Source organism: Cupressus sempervirens, chromosome 1 (genome assembly GCF_028749045.1).
Source record: "Cupressus sempervirens isolate cs-2001-9-10 chromosome 1, ASM2874904v1, whole genome shotgun sequence".
NCBI lineage: Eukaryota > Viridiplantae > Streptophyta > Pinopsida > Cupressales > Cupressaceae > Cupressus > Cupressus sempervirens.
Window position 1 is genome coordinate 2,105,165 of NC_143118.1, and position 24,271 is coordinate 2,129,435.

Here is a 24,271-nt window from a genome sequence, read left to right on the forward strand (position 1 = left end):
AGATTCATCTTTCACAGTAATGTAAATAATTTCATCTTCTTCTTCATCATCAATAGATTCCATAGCCATGAAACATGTTTTCTTACCTTTGTCTTTGAATGATTTGAAGTCTTTCTTGCCATTGCACTTGTGACCTTTCTTCTCATCCTTGTTCTACTTATTTGGGAACCTAGCAACAATATGACCAATTTCCTCACAAGAAAAATAGATTAGAGGAACCTTACCTTTGTATTTCCCTTTGCCTCTAGAATATTTCCTTGCTAGTAGAGCTTCAACCACCTCAAGATCACTATCAAAACTCTATTCTAATTCTTCTTCACTTTCTAACCGAGAATCCATTATCTTCTTGCCTTTCTCCTTGAGTGAAATCTTGGCTTCAAAGTTTTATTCAATGTTCTTGGTAGCTAGAACATAGTTATCATAGTTATCTAGCTCAAATGCAGTCAATCTTCCAACTATGGCCTCTAGATTTATCTTATGATTTGCTTCACATCTTCTTTCCCAAATTGTAGAAACTCTAATTGCATAAATGGGAATTAATGTTCTAAGAAATTTACTTATAACTATTTCCTCCTTGATATCTCCTCCAGAAGCTTTGATTGCACTAACACTTGCTTTGACTCTTTCAACATATTCTACAATGTTTTCATTCTCTCTTATCCTCATCTAATCAAATTGTCCTCTTAAACTTTCTACTTTGGCTCTTCTCACATTATCATCTCCTCCATAGATATTTTTCAACTTGTTCCACATTTCAAAAGAAATTTTTTAGTCCTTGACATCATCAAATTCTTCATAGCTTAGGGCAGATGCAATGTCTATCATCATGGTATTATGAGTCTTTTTCTCAACAATGTCATTAGTAGATAATGTACCAGCAGGAGTTACATATGATTAATCAAGATATTTCAGTCCTATATCTCTAATGGAAGCCAGATGGAGTCTCATGAGACCTTACCATGCTAAAAAGTTATCCCTATTAAGCCTTAGAATTTCCCTCTTGTAAGACATCCTGATTTTTAGCTTAGATCCTTGTAGATCCTTGAAATATTTCTTGCAAGCACCAAAAGCTCTAACACTAATTGTTGAAATTATAGATGGAGTAATTGGGGGGGGGTGGGTGAATTAGTTACCACAAAAACAAATCTACAGATCCCTTAGATGTCTTAAATAACTAGTTACTATTGTCATTTGGTAGCCACATAGAAAAATGTTGTAACTCGGTAGATTGACTTGTTACTGATCTTTAAGCATTCAAAATTATTAACATGCATGCAAAATTAAATAACATGAACACAAGAGGCACTAGATTTAACATGAAAACCCAATATGAGAAAAACCACCAACTAACTAGCTACCATTTTTCACTTTTCTGAAGTGAGCCCTGTTAGGAGCCCACCCTGTTAAAGGTTACAAAACACATTGTTAGGTGTGACCTTGTTAGAGGATTTAATCACCTTGCTAGGAGTGGTTTTGCTAGAGGAATTTAGAACAATTTAGTAGAACTGTTCACCTTGTTAGAGGATTTACAAAATGATTATTAAACCAACTCTATTAAGAGATTTAAAATTCACTACTACAATTGTGAGAATGTAACAATGAGTGACCTCAATGAGATGCAACTAAACTTTGTTGTTACATATCTCTATTCTAATTCAATAGATCCTCACTGATCAAATTCAACTCTACTAATCCTCAAGGATATCTGATCCTTCTTCAAAAAAAATTCACATTTACTTTATCACACAATCAACTCACTTGCATGCTCGCTCATTCATACATCCATTCATTCATTCATACTTTAGAATTCACAACTTGACCTTTTATTTATACATTACAAATTGTCAATTTGGCTCATTTACAAGTTACATTTACCAATAAACAATACATCAGTTAGCTACAAACATTACATGAAAAAAATTAAATTTATTTCCCAAGATAATGAAATCCTTCATTGGCCGACCCTACTCAGTAAACACTGCTCTAAAAATGATTTCCAGTGTTAACCAGGTGAAGCCCGGTAAACACTGCAAACTCTACAAAATCTTTTGGAGACTGAGTGAACTCAATAAGAACTAACTTTCTTTTGCTGACCTTGTGAGGTTGGTAGAAACTAATTTCTACCACAGAAGCCTTTAGTACCTGAGTGAGCTTAGTAGAAACTATCTTCATAGTGTAACCTCTAAAAATGCTCGGTAGACTCTATAATTGTTAGATTGTGGTGACTAATTAGGAAAGTACTGTGGTGACATATGGACGACATGCTGTAACCCTAAAATGGCATAAAATAATTGTATAAAAGGGTTTAGGGTTAGGTATTCTCAATATGTTGTGATAAAAAATTTATTCTTGTAGTGGTATTGAGCTATAAGGGATTATAGATCGTAATCAGGTTGTAATCACTGGATTGTAATAATATCAAACTTGTAGTTTGGTGGACGTAGCCTAGGGATTGGGTGAACCACGTTAAATCTTGGTGTCTTGTGTTATTTTCTATGTGATCTATTATTTTTTTTTATTGGTTATATTTGCATGTAATTTTTATTTCTATCCATGGTTTAATCCTAATAGCAATTCACTTTGCTAACCTTCTGAGCTAGGTAAACTCTGTCTTTTGCCTTGCTGACCAACTAGGCTTGGTAGACTCTGACTAATAACTGATATGACATTTTTGTATCATCAAAGACAACACACAATTGAATAATTGTATCCAACACAAGGATCAATTAAGACAGTGATGACATTATGTATTGATAATCTACTTAAGGTTACAAAGGCTAGTTACACTTAGAAAGTTTAGAAGAATAAGTTACACAAAGTTTTTCTACCAATAGTAGGTGCTGAGCATAATCATGCAAGCTAAAAAGAAAATTAGTTTGTACTGAGTTAAAGTTCATTCTAGTATATGCCAAGAAAAATAATTGATGCCATGTAAAATTTAGTTGATGTCGAACAACCTAGTATGTGTCTAGCATTAGAAAGTTGATAATGCCAAGCTATTGTGTTATTTAAAAGATCAAAGATTCAATGAATATGAGTTGACAAGTGTGTTTTATTGAATTTTTTGATCAAGATGGAAGATAAGGTTGATGAGTTGGTGGCATAATTTTTGAGTTAAACTATTTTTAGGAAAATTCAAAGTGGATTCTAGGAGAAGTTTTTAGAAGAGATATGAGATATGGGGTTGATACATTGTATCCTACCTAATCCATTCAAAACCTAAAATTTAGATGATGAAAATGAGTAGCATAATGTCTTAATTTCCTATTTATAGGGCTGTCTAGCCATGAAGAAAAGTTGTTATGTTCAAAAACCAAGGGAGACAAGGAGTCAAGGGTTTTGATTCATCAAATGACCTAAGAGAAGAGTTTGTGATGGTATGTTAAGAAAGAAGGCTTAAGGACAAGAATGCTTGAAGGGTGAACAAGCTATCAGAGTTGCAAAGTATGAAGGCCAAGTAGAATTGAGGATTGAATAGAGATTTGTAATCTGCAAGAGAAGTTTTAAGTTGTATCAGATCAAAGCCTTACTACTACTCTCTAACAATTGTTTTAGTCTAGGGTAAATACTTTGGATTAAGGTTAACCTAATAGTCATTTGTAAATCCTTTAACTGGGTGACATTCCAAGTGAATGGCCTAAATTCCTCTAACAAGGCTCACTCCTAACAAGGTGATTGAAATTATTTAATAAGGTCACATTTAACAGTGTGTACCATAACCTTTAATAGGGTTGACCTTTCACAGGGCATCATTTTAGAAGAGTGAAAAGAGTAGCATGTTAGTAGTGGTTTTTCCCAAATTGGGTTTACATGTAAATCATCGTGTCAAGTGTGTTGATGAATTTATTATATTTCATGATTTACATTTCTACAAGTTGATTTGATAGTGACCTATAAGTTTTTAGTGATTGCATAATTTTATGGATGCATGCATGAGTATGAATATTTTATGGGTTCACTAAGCTGTGAAAAGTTCTATTTATACATTTGGATCTTAGATAATTGATTCAAACTCCCCCCCCCCCCCCAATTTATTCTAAATTATAACAACACAATGGTAATTGTAGAGGAGATTGAATTTCTTGGTCAGTACAAGCTGAGTTACTCGATTCAAGTAGATGCTAAGTAATGTGGGGAGGAAGAACAATCTTCCAAAAACATGCTAAATGGTTTCTTCTCCTCTATCTCAAATCTCACTACTTATGAACATTAGAATAAAGGGAGAAAAGATTTATAACCACAAAATATTGGAGATGGAAAATATACTTTCTTGATTTCTATAAACTGAATCAATTGATACAAATTTGGAGAATAAATTATTAACCCATGATGAACAAAACTATCCAATAACTAAAATCAAACTTATAAAAATGAATGGTTTCATACAATAAACCTAGAGAAATCATTGGTCATGTAGGAAAAAATGTTACTTTCACAAAATATCCAAAAAGTCATCCACCCTTGTTGTTGTTGTTGTTGGATCTGATCAACCTTCCTACCTCTATTGTGCTACTAAACTCAAAAACTCTCTATCTATATGGCTCTCTAAATGTCTAAGTTTGACTTATAGAATAAAAATAAAATTTATCCTCTTTTGTCTCTTGTTGTCAATTCAAAAACCTCCCTCTCATTCAAAAATTTGAGCTCACCTACCCATATTAAATGTTCTGTTTATTGGAGCTACAAATTGTCACGCTTGGTAGGTGGACACAGGGCTCCAAGGACAAACATAAAGATTTAATATTCCAACACTCCCCCTTTGTCACAATCCAACAATACCAAGATCACTACTGATCTAAATAAACTATGCCAAGACTTCCTCTTAGGCATATAAAACTTGCTATACCCAATGGATTAGTGCAAATGTCTGCTAGTTGTTGCTCAAACTTGCAATGTTCCATTTTTCACTAGCTCTTTAATGAAATGATATTTGATCTTAATGTGCTTTCTTCTCCCATGGAAAAAAATTCTTGTTTAATGCAACTAAGGAAATGTTGTCACAAAAGATTTTGGTTCCATCCTCTTTCTTTACATTCAAATCTATTATGATTCTTCTTAGCCAAATATCTTGACATACTATTGCATTTTCTATTATGTATTCAACCTCTATTGTAGATTAAGAAACAATTAGTTGTTTATTGGATACCCATGAAATTGCACCCAAACCCATATGAAACATATAACTAGGAGTGCTCTTCCTATCATCTAGGATTATAGTCCAATCACAATCTATGTAACCAATCAACCTAAAATCATTAGAAAAAGTATACAAAATTCCAAATCCCTTGGTACCATTCACACACCTTGGGATCCTCTCTCCCACTTGCCAATGGGATTCCTTTAGAGCTTTCGTGAATCTTGAAATTAAACTTCCAACCATTCTTTTGTATAATGTTCGATTCATATTTATGCTACAATCTTCCTTGCTCAACTTCAAACCTACTATTGTTGGTGTTAGGTTTGCCTTACTATTTTGATTCATTTTGAATCTCTCCAAGATCTAATTTACATATTTCTCTTGAGAGATAAAGATTCTATCATACATTTTTTTTTACTTCTATGCCTAGAAAGTACATTAAGAGACCTAAGTCTATCATCTCAAATTCACCCTTCATGGCCTCTTTGAACTCACCAATTAGGAAATTATCATTTCTAGCAAAAATTAAGTCATCTAAATACAAGACAACTATAAAAACCTTAATATTTTTTGCCTTGATGTAGAGAGTGGTATCACCATCGCTTTTGCTAATTTCATTTCTCATCAAGTATGAGTCAATTTTGCTATACCATGCCCATGGAGCATTCTTGAGCCCATAAAGAGCCCTCTTCAATCAATATACCTTATGCTCCTCACATGCAACTTCATAATGAGGTGGCTTCTCCACATACACCTCTTCTTTCAACACATCATCAAGAAGGTGGACTTCACATCCATTTGATATACCTTCCATTTGTGTTGGGTTGCAATTTCTATGATAGTATGCACAGTTTTCATTCTTGCAACTAGGGAATAAGTCTCATCATAATCTCTTCATATTGCTATTTGTGCCCCTTGACCACTAATTGTGCCTTATGCCAACCTATTTTTCCTTTAGAATTTTACTTGGTTTTATAGACCCATTTAACTCCAATTACTTGTTTCTTAGGAGGAAAATTAGTTCTCCCATGTTCCATTCTCTCTATAGCATCTATTTCCTCATCCATGGAATTACACCATTTCTTTTCTTTCATGGATTCTTCAAAATAGATTAGATCACTATAAGAAAATAATGCAAAACTAACACTCTCATCATAGTTTTCATCATACCCCTCTTCTTGATATATCTCCCTTGGACTCTTAGTCTTTCTTAGAGATAGGGAGGTGAGAGTGGGATCAAAAATTTTAGTACTATTGTTGCTACTATTTTGTATACTGATTCGGGGATATCTAGAACTACTAGGAGCTAATTCTCTACATGCTTGAGGCTGCTTTCATTTTTTCCTCTATCTAGAGCCATTTATATTTTCTGCTCCTTCATCTAATTGATCATCAATTTTGTCTTCTTCAACAATAGTCAACACTTTACTTAAATTTCTTGAAAATTCATCTACCAAGCCATCCCATGATTCATTTTCAAGAAACTCCATGTCTCTTAAAATAATGATCTTCTTGGTGATTGGATTATACAATCTATAGGCCTTTGATTTTGAACTATAACTTGTAAAGATACACTTCACACCCTTGTCATCCAACTTTTTCCTTTGCTCCTTTGGCACATATGCATATGTTACACACCCAAAAACTCTCAAGTGCTCAACTATTCATCTATGTCTTTTCCATGCTTCAAGTGGAGTCTCATCACAAATTGCCTTTATTGGACACATATATATTAGATATACCACTATTGCTATAACTTCTCCCCAATATTAAGCTTGTAGTCTCTTTTCTTTCCTCATGCTCCTTGCCATTTTGACAATGGTCCTATTCATTCTCTCAACTACTCCATTTTGTTGCAAAGTATAACTAGTTGTAATCTCCCTCTTGATGTCATTTTTCTTGCAAAAATTTACAAAAGATTTGGAGGTATACTCACCCCCCCCCCCCCCCCCTATCTAAACTTAAGAATTTTACATAACTTTTCATCCCGAGCTTTAAATTCAACAAATTTATCAAATGCTTCAAATTTTTTTTTCATAAAATACACCCATGTCCTATAGCTGAAATCATTTATGAATGTCATAAAATAAGTACTCCCCCAATAGAATTGGTTTGCATATGGACAACTAAATCATAATGCACCAACTTTAATGGTGCCCTTGCCCTTCTAGAATTACTAGAATTAAAAGAAAGCCTATTTTTCTTACCTAAAATATAAGCCTTGAGCTTGTCACATGAATCTACAATGTTTGGCAAACCATCTACCATTCTTTGTTAGAAACAATAGTCCACCAAGATAACTGAGAGTGTGAGGGTGACTCAGCTATCCAAAAATTAAAACATTTATCTTCTTTAAAAAAACATAACCATTCAACCAAAGTAAACAACATCCATACAATGATGCACATAGACAATTACACCAGATATGTTGACTAGGGAAACCCTTGATCAGAGGGAAAACTCTGGTGGGAATGATGCCCACAAGATGATGTACTAATATAAATATTTGTTGTTAGAGGATAGACATTGTTAGGAGTTTGTTACAACATTTAGTACAATGAGTCCCTATTAGGAGACTTTGAATCCTTGTTAGAAGATTCCAACCTTGCTAGTAGTTGTGGTATAATATATGCAAGAAGAGCCCACTACCCAAATATGACATTTCAAGCACAAGCACTAGTAAATTTAGCCTTAAATTTTGATGAGAAAAGGTCACAATTTCAACTAGAGTTGGTCGAATAGATGACTAAACCTATCATCGATATTTTTTCATTAATTTTTCATCACAGTCATTATGCATCAAAATTTTGACTTTAAAAATGTTGACTTACAGATGAGAGGTTCATTGATTTCCTTAGTCCAGCTTGAACTCTTATTTCCTCAGTTGTGTCCATCACTCGTCAAAATTTTGACGAACATCCCTTGACTTTTTTTATGGTGAAGCCAAACCTTCAATAGAAAAAATGACCAACCATCATCAAATTTGTGCCCAAGATTCCTTCAATCTTCTACGGTGGTGCCATACCATGGATGGCAAAATCGACCAACCATCATCAAAATTGTGACCAAGACCCCTTAATTTTCTATGGTGGTACAATACATTTGATGGTAATGGGAAGACATGTTCATCAAAATTGAGACCAACACTTGGTAGAAATTTAGACTGGCTATGCCAATCATTGCAAAAGCTTTGCTCTCATAGGAGCCTTCTAAACTGCACAAAATTTGATTCTAAAGCATAATTGCTTGGTGCATGAGACTCAAGGTATCGTGCCCATTTCTAACTTCACACCATTATTTTGTTCACCACATGATTTATTTTATACAAAATAATGGGAAGGAGGAAGAAATGTGCATGATATCCTGAGTCTGCACTAAGCAATTATGCTTTAGAATCAAATTTTTTGAAGTTTAGAAGGCTCCTATGAGAGAAAATCCTTTGCAATAATTGGCACAGCCCATCTAAATTTTGGTTCTTGAGACACCATTGCTTGTGAAGACTACAGGAAAAAATAAAATTAGGAAAGAATTATTTATCAAGAATGAAAGACAATAACACTAACTAATCTCTATTTTTCAAATAGATAAATGTGACAAAAAAACTTACAATCCCAATCACATCATCATAAGAGTGCATGTATAACTATAACCCCTTATTTGGCTACTTGTTGATCAATTCCTTGGCAAGAGAATCTAGGACATAATATTAAAATGCAATCAATCACTGAGCCTATTAGCTCTTTCCTATCACCAAGTTTGGAACATAGAAACTTTATGGATAGAATCAAAGAAAAACAATACCATACATATGGATAACAAAGACTACTAAGGAGCTAGAAGCTCAAGTGGCATTTTCAAAGGATCAGCTCAAGGAAAATTCATGGAAGATCTTGGCTAGCCTAGTCTCAATTTTTTCAACCTTGGCCTCATTCATGAATGAAAATGTTTCATGGCATTAGAGACTTCTGTACTAGAAGTGTTATTCATAGTCCATAATATAATAGTCCAAAACTCAAATGTGATAAGATGTTTTTCTTGGAATCACAATTTCTTGTGTCTTGTCTCCAACAAACTTGCCAAAAACTGATAGTGTTTTGATTTTTTGCTTTCATAACAAAAGAAAACAAAATAGTATGATAGTTCTTCCAATTGTAGAAGGAAGCTACTTAGGATCTAGCTATGTCTAAAACCAACACAATTTACTAATATCCACAATCCAAATACTATCCCTTGATTTTTTCTTTAATGCAAAGTTTTAACACAACTATGTTATCACCCTGGATGTAATATCAAACTGTCATTAGGCTAAAAACTACAGCAATATTTACAAATGCAAGGAGAACTACCCAACCAAAGTAGAAAATGACATGAAAAGTTAACAATCTATCAATTGACACCTCTAGATGAAATATTTCTAGCAATTTAATTGTACTATAGAAATAAAAATTGCCTTAAAATTGACACCTCACTAGTTGTAGTTCATTTGCATCCATAATGGCTTCACAAAAGTTGAAAGCTTACCATTTGTCAAGAACACAAAAGGAAATCATAGTTTAGCTGCATCAATAAAAGTAAAGTTATTTGAATGTTCAAAAAATATGAAACTTTCACTTAATAGCTAGAAAAGCCATATCCTTAATATACATCATCTTTGATGGAATGTTCATAAGTGAATGATTTTCTCTAAAAGCTCAAACTTATGCACCATGCTCTTGAAAAATAAAGGCACAAAACTGATGGTGGTGCCCATAGCAATCCAACCATAAAATTAACCCAAAAAACTTAATTTTTTTGGAAAAAGTACCTACTTGTGTTTGTCAAATATTGAACCAAAAGATTTTAACCAAATAAGTGGCATTGAGAAATGATTTCAGCATAGAAATGATGTCATGATGTAGAGAAGTAATCTAAAATGCATCCATCTTCTTATAATAAAACTTTTCATAAATCATTGTTGAATATATAGCCTAGTTTTCCAAGTAAAGACACTACCATGGAATAGCCCTCTTTTCAATTTTAGTCAATTGATAAAGTTTACATACAGTTAGACATCTTATGCCTTACTACTGTCTTTCTTCTACTAGTTCCATATTGGCCTTTGATTGGAAAAAAAAACTACTATAGGTATCCTTGTAAATTTTGTTAAAAAAATAAATGTGATTCTAAAGCAAACCTTGAATGATTGAAACTAGCTCCTCAAACTTGGGAGGTAAGAAAAGGAATTATCGAGGGGAAAAAAGTCTAATTTTTGATGTGGTGAAGATTATTCATGATGCCTTACATTCATATTGATGCATCTTTTTCCCTATAACAACAAATGAAACTACTGACCGACTCATTCAAAGATCACTTTGTACACCTTGAACAAAAAGCATAAGTGGTCATAATGAAGATGAATGATAAAAGGAAAGTTAAGAGATGTAACAAGTGCACTAATTCTCATGCCATTCTACAAGAAAGTATAAAGAAGGTTAGAGTGTGTGTCAAGAATACTACAAATCTATTCAAGCATAGTTTGAAATGGCAAGACTCTACCAAGCACATCAAAGCACAAATGGACTCAATTGAAACCCATATTTTTCTAATGGACACATGATTTAGAGGAAGATAAGGATGTCTCTCCTATTGTAGTCTAGTCAACTTCATTCTCTACTAGATATATTACAAGATAAAACAAATCAAATTAAGAAATATTTTCATCTATTAGGGGAAGAAATTGATCAAACGATGGTGACTTTATCTTAGGTTTTGAACGGTGCATAATAGATTGAGACTAAAATGTAGAAAATAGATAATGTAGATATTGCAAAAGATCTTTTGTTGCAATTTAATGTTAGAATAGGATTATGTATTTAACCATTTTCTCATGGGAATCTACTTTTGGATTGTTAAAGATACAATATAATGTCATATTACCTGATGAATAAGACCCAACTTTGGTGGTAAGACATTTTTGGATCTATATATACACTAGCAAATGAGGAATACAATTTTGATTTCTATAGCATTCATTTTTGGTGCATTCCCTAAGGGGGAATCAATAGGGATAGGGAAAGCTAATGTAAATATTGAAGTCATGAATTGCAAAGAAGGATATGTGGGTCTAGTTATAGATATGAATTTTCGTATTATAGGGAGTAATGTATGGTAACACAAAGTCCATATAGTGTTTAAGAGGATACCCTTTGTCCTTGATGTTAAGGGTGGGGGAATATATGATGTTGTGAAGAGTCCACGAGTGTTGTCATAAATGATGAAGGGGAGTATTGATGCAAGTATGTATGTTGGGTTGCCATTAATGTCAAACTTGTCATTGATGTCAACTATGGTCCAAAAAGTGTGTTAGCAGTATTTCTACCTATGCCAAAGTGGTATAGTGATAGCAGTTCCTACACTAAGGAGTTTTGGTTGTCACGATATCATAGCCAAATATCTACTTCAAGTTAGAATCAATTTAGAGTATAACACATCTAAATCCTTCTTCAAATTTTGTGTGGTTACTCACACAAGGTCCACATGGAGAAAGTAAGCTCTAGAAGTTCACGAACCTTGATCTTACTTATCTCCATACACTCAATAGAATATGGTAGACAAATTGATAGCAAAGATGCAACAACAAAGGGATGATTTGGAGAAACATTATGAATGGATATAGGCTATAAGCATGAATCCAGATTAGAATGTCACATAATATCATATAAACAATAAAAACACCATAAACTTGTAATCATAGCATCATGATCATACCATCGTATCATCATATGCTTCAAGTTCAACATGAAAATAATAAAATGTCAAATTATAAATCATAACATCAAGTTCAAGTAAAGGAGATAGAGCCTGTATAACTATATTTGTTTGTCATACCCTTTTTGCAAGGAACTCAAAAATTATTCAAATTAAACAAGTATGAACTGTAAGAGACTAAGAAATAAGGAAAAGGTGTTACCTCACCAAGATGATAGTAACAATGAGACAAAGAACCATGAAGACTAAATCCAAGGAGACTAGATCTAAACATATAGGTTCATTCAAATTCAAAATTTGGTTTGCCTTCATAGCACTATCAAGTCAACAACATGAGTATTATTTTGTGTCTAGAGTGTCATCAATGCTTTTAAATGTAGAATGAAATGGTTGTAAGTATGCATTTCTACCACATGCAAATGATTTTGAGATATAGACCTATGCAATCCATTCTCCCAAGGAATAGACAACACCACTTATTGCCATCTTTTCCAAAACAAGATTTTTCATAAAGCGATGTTAGAATAGATACTAAAATGGTCATAAATTATGTTCTTATAGTAAAAGAATACTTTGACTTAATAAAAAAACTACACAATATTAAAAGATGACATTGTGCTTTAAAAACTAAAAATGTTCCTATAACAAAGAACTTCATTTGGACTTACTGTAGACACCTAAATTTGATTACACTATTTTAGTAATCCTATTTAGTTATCTAAAAAGGCATTATTAATTAAATTTCTATTTAATTAATCCTTTGTCATCCCCTAGTTGATTAATTTAATTAATCATCTATAGTCCTAATTGATAAATCAAATAATCTATTATTTATCAATTAAATCCTATTCTTCTATCTAATTCCAAAAATCCCCATTTATTAAATAAATCTATTTGATAAATGAAATCCTCAAATTCAAAAAAACCCCTAACCTATCTCTAATCCTCCATTTAGCCTAATCCACCCCATCCACCCATACTAACCAAGCTTAGCCACTAACTCACCCACCCTCATTAATGCCATCCACTTGCACATCTCTAACATCCCTAATCTAATCCTAAACCCAAGCCTAATCCACCCCCTAATGTTGTCACATTCCTTAAACAAGTTTAAGACTTTCCTAATCCAAACCAAAGTCTCCCCTCAAAAAACCCAACCACTAAGTCATGAGTGCTCTTACAAAACATAAAAGGCTCTTACAAGCCCACTCATGACTCTTACACCCATCTTCCACACTCTTCCCTCTTCCACACTCATTCCTCTTACATCCCTCTTACATACTCAACCCCCTCATCATGCCTTTAACCAACCCTTTACCCTACCCTCTCACACTCATCCTCCTTGTGACAAGTGTCACCTTCCCATTGGTGCTAAACAAGCACAATCCATGTGCTCTCCTTTGAGTGCATCCTAGCCCTCCTTAAGCCTTCATCCATCCTTGCATCTAAGCCCTCCATCCCTCTACCCCTTAGCCTATAAATTGAATCCCATCCCAAGCCATTTTATCAACAATCTTTGAGCTAAAGTTACCATGCCCTTTTGAGAGCCAAAAGCCATACCCATACCCTTATAATGCCAAATTGAGAGCTCACAAAGCTACCAATTTGCCATTACCCATCTCCATTGAAGCAAATTTTGAGCATCTTGAGCATACATCCACAGCAAAAGGACACATCTACAGAATCAAGAAAGCATGGAATGTTTTCTCTTATGAGGTTTGCACTTCTTGTATTCTTTCTTTGTCTAAGCATATATGTGAATTTAGTTTTTTGGTTTGTGAATGTTTACTTTATTTTTTAATGTTCTTTGCACACTAAAATTCTTGTTCTACATTTTGGCACGCCCGGTGGGACCCCACTATGGGTCATTTAATCATCTATTTTCATCTATATGTCATTTTTTCTAACCATCTAATGTTTATTGTTGTTTGAGTGTATTGTGAGGGTGTTTTGCTTATTTTTGCAGGTTAAAGAACGCACTTAGGAAGAAGAAATACCATCAAAGAAAAAAAAATTAGCATTTTTCAACTTTTTTCGCGCAATTTTGGCGTCTGTAACCTGTTCTGTCTGCGAAAATCCACGTCTGCGCAAATCGACATCTGCAAAAATCCACGTCTGTGCAAATTGACATCTGCAAAAATTTGCGTCTGCGCAAATCGACGTCTGCAAAAATCCGCGTCTGCGCAAATTGATGTCTCCGCCACTGCCAATCCAAATCGTCGTCTGCAAAAATCCGCATCTGCACAAATCGGCGTCTCTGCTTGTCACCTATTTTCTGTGCCGCAAATCTTTTCTGTCGTCTTCGAATACTAGCACCTCTGTATTTTCGCATCTTCGTATTTTGACGTCTCTGCTTGATAGACTGTCGTCTTTGCCTGCTTATGTGGCATTTCTGTTTTAAAATCTTTATTTCTGTACTTTGTAGCTAAAAAAAAAAAAAAATTTTAAAAAGAAAAAAAAATATTATAAATCAAAATTTGACTTTTAGTGGTTCCGTAGGATTTAGACCATTTTAAGCATTTTTACGCGTAGAAAAAACAGCAAAAAAAGTTTTTAAAAAAATTTCCATAGTTAAGCTCTCATTTTTGAAAATTTTGGCTAACTAACTAAATTGCTTTTTTTTTTTTGTCTCATTGCAGGTTGGAGCACATATGGAACCACTAACCATGTTTCTTACAGGTTTTCATGTTGCTAAAAAATGAACTTGAATGTTTAACCATTTGTCTTTGAATGCATGTTGCTAAAAAAATGAACTTGAGTGGTTAAACACATTTTCCATTGAATGAATGTTGCTCAAAACACACTCTTGAATGTCATGGATTAAAATCAACTTTCCTTGGAATGCATGCTTAAAACAAAAAATCCAATCTTGAATGCCAAGGATCAATTAACCATTGCAATATCAAACACTTCATTTGGAGCTTCTAAAATTGAACAAAACAAATCTCTTTTCCACATGTAATCTAGGTAAAGTTTGATTTTTGGACATTTAAGAAACTTTGTTAAGTTAAAATACAAATTTACAAAAATCAATTTGAGTAGTTCCTTGGACTCACCTCTTTTCTAATCACCCATCAAATATTAACCATTGGTTGCAATCTCAGCGCCATTTATGGGGATGGGTCTACTTGAAAAAGGTGTTAAATGTTCCACAATATAACTCACTCACTTGGTCTTTGAACCTTTTCTTTAACTTTATCAAAATTCTTAAATGGCAAGAACTCTAGATTAAATCGATCACACTTCAAGTTTGGGCACTAAAATTGAACAACAACTGACGTGGAGAGCCTCTGGGTGCGTGCTTGAAATCGAATCTCACACACTTTTGTTTTGGGCTTAAAACAAACTCACACTCAATCTTGAATGCCTTAAAGAAAATTAATCGATACTTGACATGGAGGGCCTCTGGGCGCGCGAGTTTGCTTTTGTTGACCCTAACTCTTCTTATTATTTGCATTCTTCGATCGATTTACTTTTGTTGGCGCTTCAAGTTGGAATTGAACATTATCTCTTAAACATGAGTGCTTGCAAAGTCTAGATTAGTACACATAAGAGTCAGTTGGTAAAAGAACAAGCATGTTTTTTAGCCCAAGGTCATCCAAGTCTTCTCTCACCTTGTCGTCTTTCGAGGCCATCTTGGGTGCATAAGATTAGGATCCAAAATCTTGTTTCTTTTTAAGAGGCCTGCTTGGGGATTTCATCACCCCTTGGACGACCTCAACTCCAACGTTCTGGCAGAGTATAAGAATCAGGAGGTGAATCGAAAGACACCTCTCTTGGGATCAAGATTTTGTCATTCGGGCTAAGCCTCAAGGAACTTTATACCCTTGAGAAGTGAAAGAGGAGAAGTGGGTTACCGCTCCTCTCGGCTGTGTGACATCCTTTTGGTCTCATCTATGGATTTGGGCCTCACGTACATTGCGTATATCGAGGACTCCCTAGCTAAACCAATTGTCAGCCTTGCAGAAAACCATCTAGGATGTTAATGTGTTTGGAGTGACTGATCGAAACATTTATAGAACATACACACTCCTTGGCACAAGTATCACATTCTGAAAACCACAAACTTCTATCTAAGTGTTCCTATCTATTGCTTGTTTTTATTTTACTTGTTGAATGAATGTTTGCCAAACTTAGTCAATCCTAGCTTAGGGCACACTTAGCGTAGTCACTGCCTATTTTGGAAGTTGAACAAGTTGAAGCAAAACAACTGAGATTTTTCCCAAAGCCATGAAAATTCAGGAATTTATGTCAGAACAACCCAAACCCAAACAGAAGTTTCACAAGGTCAAACTCAAGCCATCTCTAGCATACCAAGAACTTTCAGCCAAGAGAAAAGAAATAACACCAAGCCCACGAATTGCCAAACTCCACAAAGCAGAGGACAAAGCTACCGACGAAGCACTTCAAGAGGCCTGGTTAGAGCATACCATCAAATTTAGCCAACATCCAGGAGTTAATCCTGCTTATGCCTTACCAACTAGGCATGATTTCTATGATTAGACACCCTTGTTTCTCCACATCTTCTTGGATAAGCTTCACTTTAGAGTCATCTTTGTAGAAAAGCCAGCCATATTAGGTTATCCCCTTAAGCATTATTAGCTCATCCATCTCATTTAGAATCATACCATCTAGCCAGTAATCAAAAATCTGCACATCTAAGCTTTCAAAATTGTTGTCACCATGCTAAAAGTTTGCCATTCCTAAAATCTTCCAAATCCACCAATCTCACCAAGGTTATCCCTTTGACAGAGCTTTGTCTAGGGTAATCTAGCTTTGTCACTTGTTATCCCTCATCACCTTGAGCTAAAGGTTGGGATCCACAAGTGGTTAATCTCGTGTTCTTCCTAAAGGATCATCAGTCTATCCTTAAGTTGACACAATCACCACCAAGCTTGCACATAGGAAAGCAGACCTTTTGTGCTTTGACAACATATCTTTGAAGTTAGAATCCCCAACCCAATCCTCCTTAGGTTTTGTCATATAGCTTTGCCTTAACCTAGGAAATCATTTGCATAGAAAAGCCTTCCCCCTTTTGCATCCATAAGCATTATTGCATCTCATCCCTAGGAGCATTTTTCATGCCACCCGTCACTCGCTTAGCCAAGAAGAAAGAAATAATGGAGCCCTATCATTTGTATCGAACAGCCTCACCCCCCTTGAGCACTCAGCCATCCTTCAGCCCAGAGCAGGCTATGCCATCACCTACTGACATTGAAGCTTTCATGAACCAACCAGGAAATGCAGTATTGGTAAACGCCATTATAGACAAAAACAAAGAGACAATCATGGCTAATTTTCGAAGCGACAATGTAGGAACCTTTGACTTTGGAAGACCCCCTCCATTATCAGATCCGTCTCACCCATTGTTTGGGTAGCTACCACCACCCATAGGCTCTTATGATCCAAATTATCCTCAATATATTCCAAAAGAAGAGCCTCCAGCCAATCCATATGACCCAATAGACCCAAACATACCATCATCCACCCAAGTTAAAATCTCCATACCGCAAGCCAACCCAGCCACCAACACTCCATCCTTGGTTCATACCTCTCCACTCCAAACACCCTTTACTCAAAACACCTCACCATTCACCCCCTTCACTATTACTGCTGCTCCCACACCTAGCCTTCCAAATCCACCCATCTCCCAAATTAGTGCTAGCATCTTTGGCCAACCTCAACAATATGGGATGCCACCCATGGGGCCAAGTAATCAACCTTTCATTGCCTCCAGCTTGTTCACCACAGCCCAAAGTACAATCCCATCATTTCCATTAAGTCTTGGGAGCTCAATACCACCAGCCACAAATCCACAAGCTACTACCTTCATTCCACAAAGCTATCAAAACCCACAAGCTACTGCCAATCTTCTACCAAGCTCCCAAGTGACCCCAGCTCCCACCACCACTCTACCAAGCTTCCAAATCCAGCCACAAAGCTATCCAACTCCATTAGTTCCATTCCCAAGCTTTTAATTCCCACCACCTCCAACACCAACTAATCCATTACCTCCAATTAGCAACTACTTTTCAATGCCACTTCTAGGAGGTAATCCACCACCCCAGCCAACCACCAATTATTTGCAGATACCATCCCAAATGGGGGCACAACCCACATATATTGGTCAAACCCCACAAGCCCTCTGATCCTTTCCCCAAGCCTCACAACCATCTTATACCTTACCTCCACAAAGCAATCCATTTATCCCACAGCCAGCTTATGTTCCTCAATCCCAACCTCAAATCCCATATCAACAGCAAGCCTAGCAGCACATGCAGCAATATGCGCCACCTCCCCCTCAACAACCCGTCATCCACCATGCAGCTGCCCAAACAATGTACAATCCCTATCAGCAAATCCCTCATAGCCATCCATATTCAGTGGCCCCATCCAGCACATACCTACCTCAAAGAACTCCTACATTGGGGGCACCCCAACCATCACCTATCAATTCAGAGTGGGAGCAAATGAAGACAGCTCTGAAAGCCATCCAAGAAGGGAATGATCCAAAGACATTCAAGTTTGAGAATGTGTGTCCTTACCCATTTGACAGAGCCATTACCACGACACCATTTCTCGAACACTTTGAGGTACCTAAATTTGACAAATTCAGAGGAAAAGGAGACCCTGTCACACATATCAAAGAATTTTACATGCATTGCCAGAACGTGGCATACAATGATGTCTTCCTCTTGCACCTTTTTCCCAAAAGCTTGGCTGGACCAGCTCTTGAATGGTTTTATAGAATCCCCTATGGCACAATTAAAAAATTTGTTGAATTATCTGAAGCATTTGTAGCCCAATATGCCCATCTTATTGAAACAGAGCTATCAATAGTTGATCTTGTCCACACCAAGCAAAAAGGTGGAGAAAGCCTCGCCGAATACCTGCAAAGATGGAAAACCCTTACCACCCGTATATCCTGCACCTTTCCAGAACGCCATGTGGTGAAAATGTTTATTGATAATGCACATCCTAGCTTGGCTCACCACATGACCATGAACTGTTTGCAGACCTATAAGGATATCAAAGAGAAAGGAATGATCCTTGAGCAAGGACTCATCAAAGATGGTGTGGTAAAGATTTACAAAGAGGCCAACCAAAATCAATCACATTCCAATGACAAGTCTAGGTATTGGAACAAAAACAAGCATGTTGCAACAGATGGGGTTACTGACACCAGACATGTGAATATCGTTGGTCCTTCTCAAAACCAGTCTAACCCACCATATCAAACAAAAAACCAACAAGCTATTGATTACCAAAAACGAAATAACCAAAGCTATCAAAACCACAATACAAGACCCAACTTTCAAGGGTCTAACAATCAAGCTAATGCCATCAATGTAGCTGCAGGGCAAAAGCCCAGATTCCAACCTGCACCTAGAAACTATACACCCCTTGGTGAGCCATTGGATGTTATTTTTGAGAAATTGGCTAAGGAAAACCTCATCAAATTTCCTCCTACCCAGAAAATTGATCCAAGCCAATCCAAAGCTGCATGGTACAAGGACAATGAGTATTGCAAGTTCCATAGGGTAAACGGTCACACCACCCTCAGATGCATGAAACTGAAAGACTATGTGCAAGACCTCATTAATCAGAAGGAAATCACTATTGGTGCCCAAACCTCTCCCATTGTAGGCTTACAGATTTATCAAAATTCTTTTCCTCCACACAACAACCAAAATCTTGGAAAAGCACCTATCCAAAACAACACCAACAACCGCCAGCCAAACCAACAGCATGGGAAGAACAATGACCACACTTCATCCTATATAGACTATGGTAGCCTTATAGGTTGTATATTTAAGAAAGAGCCTTTTGTCAATGTTATCAATATCCAAGGACCAGACAATGAGTGTGCAGTCACCACTCGAAGAGCACGATTTAACATTGTAGGCCCACCAGTTTCATCAACACCATCAGCTCCATCAAAAAGCCGGTACAATATCTTGGAACACCTTGGGAACATGCCAGCCCAAATATCCATTTTAGACCTTCTCCACACTAGTCCTGTATACAAAGACATCCTTGACAGTGCTCTCATAGAATCCCGTGTCCCTTCTGATATCAATGCTATTGATTTTCATAATCTTGTTGGACACCTTTCATCCTCATGTTCCCTATCTTTCAAACCCACCGACATACATGCGGTTGAGCCAGATCACACCCTTCTGCTTCGCATAGCCATCATGGTATCCAATTTTTCCGTGAAAAGAGTAATAATAGATAATGGATCAGCCTTGAACATTTGCACCCTAAAATTCATAAAACAAGCTGGGTATACTAAGGTAGATATGATCAGTGAGGTTATCACCATCAAAGCTTATGACAACTTGGAAAGGACCACAGAAGGGACTATTTTGCTACCAATCAAGGTTGGGCCAGTCATCCAAGAGATAGTTTGCCATGTTGTTGATCTAAACCTACCATTTAACATCCTCCTTGGTCGCCCATGGATTCATGCTATGAAGGTCGTTCCATCCACCTACCATCAGTGCATCAAATTTCCACATCAGGGCACTGAGGTAACCATCCATGCCGATCTAGAACCCTTTGCTTACTGCAATGCGGTTGAAGCTTCATATACAAACCATTGCCCTAGAATAGACATCGGCACATCCATCGCCAGCTCATCCCACACTTGTAATGACGCAAAAACCATCCTTGCCTCCACCCTATCTACCGTAAAGATCAACAACAAAGGTTGTGGAGAATATAGTCTGTCAGATGCATTTGTTGTCAGAGCAATCCCACTTGATCCACATACCCATGGATGACCAACATATCACAAAGCTAGGGAGATTCCACCTCCTTGATACAAACAGTTTGGCCCAACCACCTTTGTGTCCTCAAAAACCCCTCTTCATGAAGAGCTCACTCCAGATATCAACAATTGGTTACATAAGGATGCACCTCCAAAAAATCAAGCACGCCTTGATCACTTCAGCCAAAAGTATCCCCAACAACATAAGCTCATCACTGAAAAATGGAACTATCAAGGAGGTGGACTAGGACTAGAAGAAAGGGGCATGCAATGCCCCATTGAAGCACATAATTGGGAAACAAAGTCAGGACTTGGCTTTGGCATACCCACAACTAGGGGCACAATGAGAATGGTCATGCTTTTTCGAACATCCACCGCGACCTTGTCGAAATCGATGACATTCCTGAGGAAGTTGAAAAGAGAGCCTACGACGATATCCCAGACCAAATCTTCCTAGGAGACTCTATTCTCCGAGAACTATCCATCCATCTCATTGACCTACCACTCGCTCATCCACAACTCATAGATTGGGACCAACCAAGTGTCATACATATTGATGAGTTCGCATCAGAGGAAGCACTTCTAAGATTCATGGGAGCCGAAACTCCTCATAAGAAGACAAAGCCAGATTCTGCCTACATCTACAAGCTAGATCCCAAGGGGTATTTTGGAGAAAATCCCCAACCTAGTTTCGATACACCCAAAATTGAACTAAGGTAAATCTGGGACTAGCTAAGGCAGCGAAGAGAACCCCTCAGCAAGAAAATCCAGAGCCACAAATAGAACATGAGGATTTAGTATTGCCTCCTCAAGATGATCGACCAGAGGTGTCTTCTATTCTAATAGAGGATACTAGAGAAGTCAACATTGGTTCTTTAGAGATCCCTAGAATTGTTCACATTGCTGCATCCCTATCACAAGACCAAGCTGACCTCCTCTTTGAGGTTTTATGAGAGAACATTGGCCAATTTGCATGGTCATATCAGGACATGCCAGGACTTGATCCAAAGCTTGTAGTTCATCATCTTGCAGTCGATCCAAAGATCAAGCCCGTAAGACAAAAGCTTAGAAAAATGCACCCCAAGGTGGCCTTACTAGTCAAAGCTGAACTAAAAAGAATGTTAGTTGCTAAGGTTATCCGACCTATCGACTACTTAGAATGGATCTCCAACATGGTCCCTGTCACTAAGCCTTCCGGTGACATCAGAATCTACACTGATTTTAGAGATCTTAACAAAGCTTGTCCAAAGGATGATTTTCCCTTGCCCAACATAGATATGATTATAGATCTTATAGCTGGACATGAAATTCTATCCCTTATGGATGGATTTTCCAGGTATAATCAGATCAAGATTGCAGAAGAGGACCAGCATAAGACAACATTCACTACCCCTTGGGGAACCTTTTGCTACACCATGATGCCTTTTGGCCTAAAGAATGCTGGAGCTACCTATCAAAGAGCTATGACAGCCATTTTCCATGATCTTATCCATAGCATTTTGGAAGATTATGTGGATGATATCCTAGTCAAATCTCACACCTTCATGGATCATCTTGCTGACCTGGAAAAAGTCTTTGATAGGTTGGCCCAATATCATCTCATGCTAAATCCCAAGAAGTGTGTCTTTGGGGTCACATCTGGCAAGCTTCTAGGATTCATAGTTTCTAAACGAGGTATAGAGATCGACCCCAAAAAGTTCAAGGCTATCTTAGACATGCCTCCTCCCCAGACACCACGATAGCTTCACTCTCTTTAGGGAAAACTTCAATCTGTCCGGCGCTTCATCTCCCAACTTGCAGATAAGTGTACACCATTTTCACACTTGCTAAAGAAGAATGAGAACTTCAAGTGGGATCTTTTATGTCAGCGCAGCTTTGATCAGCTCAAGCAGTATCTCACCAATCCCCCTATCTTGGTTCCACTAGTTCTTGGTCATCCCTTGATCTTGTATATATCAGCAACACCTACTTCTCTAGGGGCACTTCTAGCACAACATGATGATTATAGCAGAGAGAGAGTCATCTACTATATCAGTAGAACCCTAGTTGGTTATGAACTCAATTACACTCCTATGGAAAAAGCTTGTTTGGCAGTTTTTTTCTCAACTCAAAAGCTTCGCCACTACATGCTAAGTCATACCATCCAACTAGTCTCTAAGATTGATCCTCTCAAATATATGCTCTCTAGAACAGCACTCACAGGTCGGCTAGCAAAGTGGGTTATGCTACTAAGTGAGTTTGACATCCAGTATGTGGACAGAAAGGCAATCAAAGGGAAAGCTATAGCAGATCACCTAGCTAATGCACCTCTAGTAGATGCATATCCTTTGCTCACAGAATTTCTAGATGAGCATATCTTCCTAATTGAAGAACAACCCCCATGGAAGCTTTATTTTGATGGCTCATACACCTCTCATGGATCAGGGGCAGGAATATTATTAGTTACACCTCAAGGAGATTACATTCCAAAAGCCTTCAAGATACACTTCCCTAGCACCAACAATATAGCAGAATATGAAGCTCTTGTAGCAGTATTAAAGATAGCTGCAGAATGGAATATCACTGAGTTAGAAATATTTGGCGATTCCCAGCTCATCATCAAACAAGTCTTTAATGAATATCAAACCAAAGATGAAAAGCTATTACCCTACAAAGAGCTAGTTGATCAGCTGACCTAGCATTTTACAAAGCTTCAGTTTACACAAGTGCCTCGAATGCAGAATAAGGCAGCAGATGCCATGGCCACTATCGGCTCGCTTTTGGAAATTCCCCAAGAAGCTACGCAGTATGAATTTTTAGTTGAGCAGCTCCTCACACCCGCTTATGCGAATGAGGATTCAAACCGTGTTTGTATCTTGGTTGGTCCCCAATCCCCTTGGTACCATGAAATTCATGCTTACCTTAACGATGGTATCATATCCCCTCACCTCACACGCACCCAACGCTAGAACCTTATTCAAAAATCATCCCGCTATGTTATCATAGCCAATACCCTATATCGTCGGGGTTATCATGATACCCTCTCTCGATGTTTAGATGAAAATGAGGCCGCGATGGCATTAAAAGAAGTATATTCTGGACTTTGCGGTGCCCACACGAGTGGTATTGTCCTAGCACGACAAATCCTTAGAGCAGGCTACTATTGGCCTACCATTGAAGAAGACTCTTGTGACTTTGTCAGAAAGTGTCTCCCATGTCAGCAGCATGCAAATCTTGTGCACGCTCCAGCAAAGGATCTACAGCCTATTGCACCACCTTGGCCTTTTTCTTGTTGGGGTCTTGATCTAGTTGGAACTATCACACCTCTCTCATCTGATGGACATAAATGGATAATAACAGCTACAGACTATTTCACTAAGTGGGTGGAAGCAGTCCCCCTAGTCTCAGCTACAGGAGTTCAAGTCTCCAAGTTCATCTTGTACCACATTGTTTGTCGCTTCGGCATCCCATCCACCATCTTCACTGACCATGGAGGTAACTTTGAAAATCTCAACATGGAAGAATTATGCACTTCCCTCCACATCCATCACCACTTTTCTAGCCCATATTTCCCACAAGGTAACGGCCAGGCAGAGGCAACTAATAAAACCCTCCTCAAAATCCTAAAGAAAGTT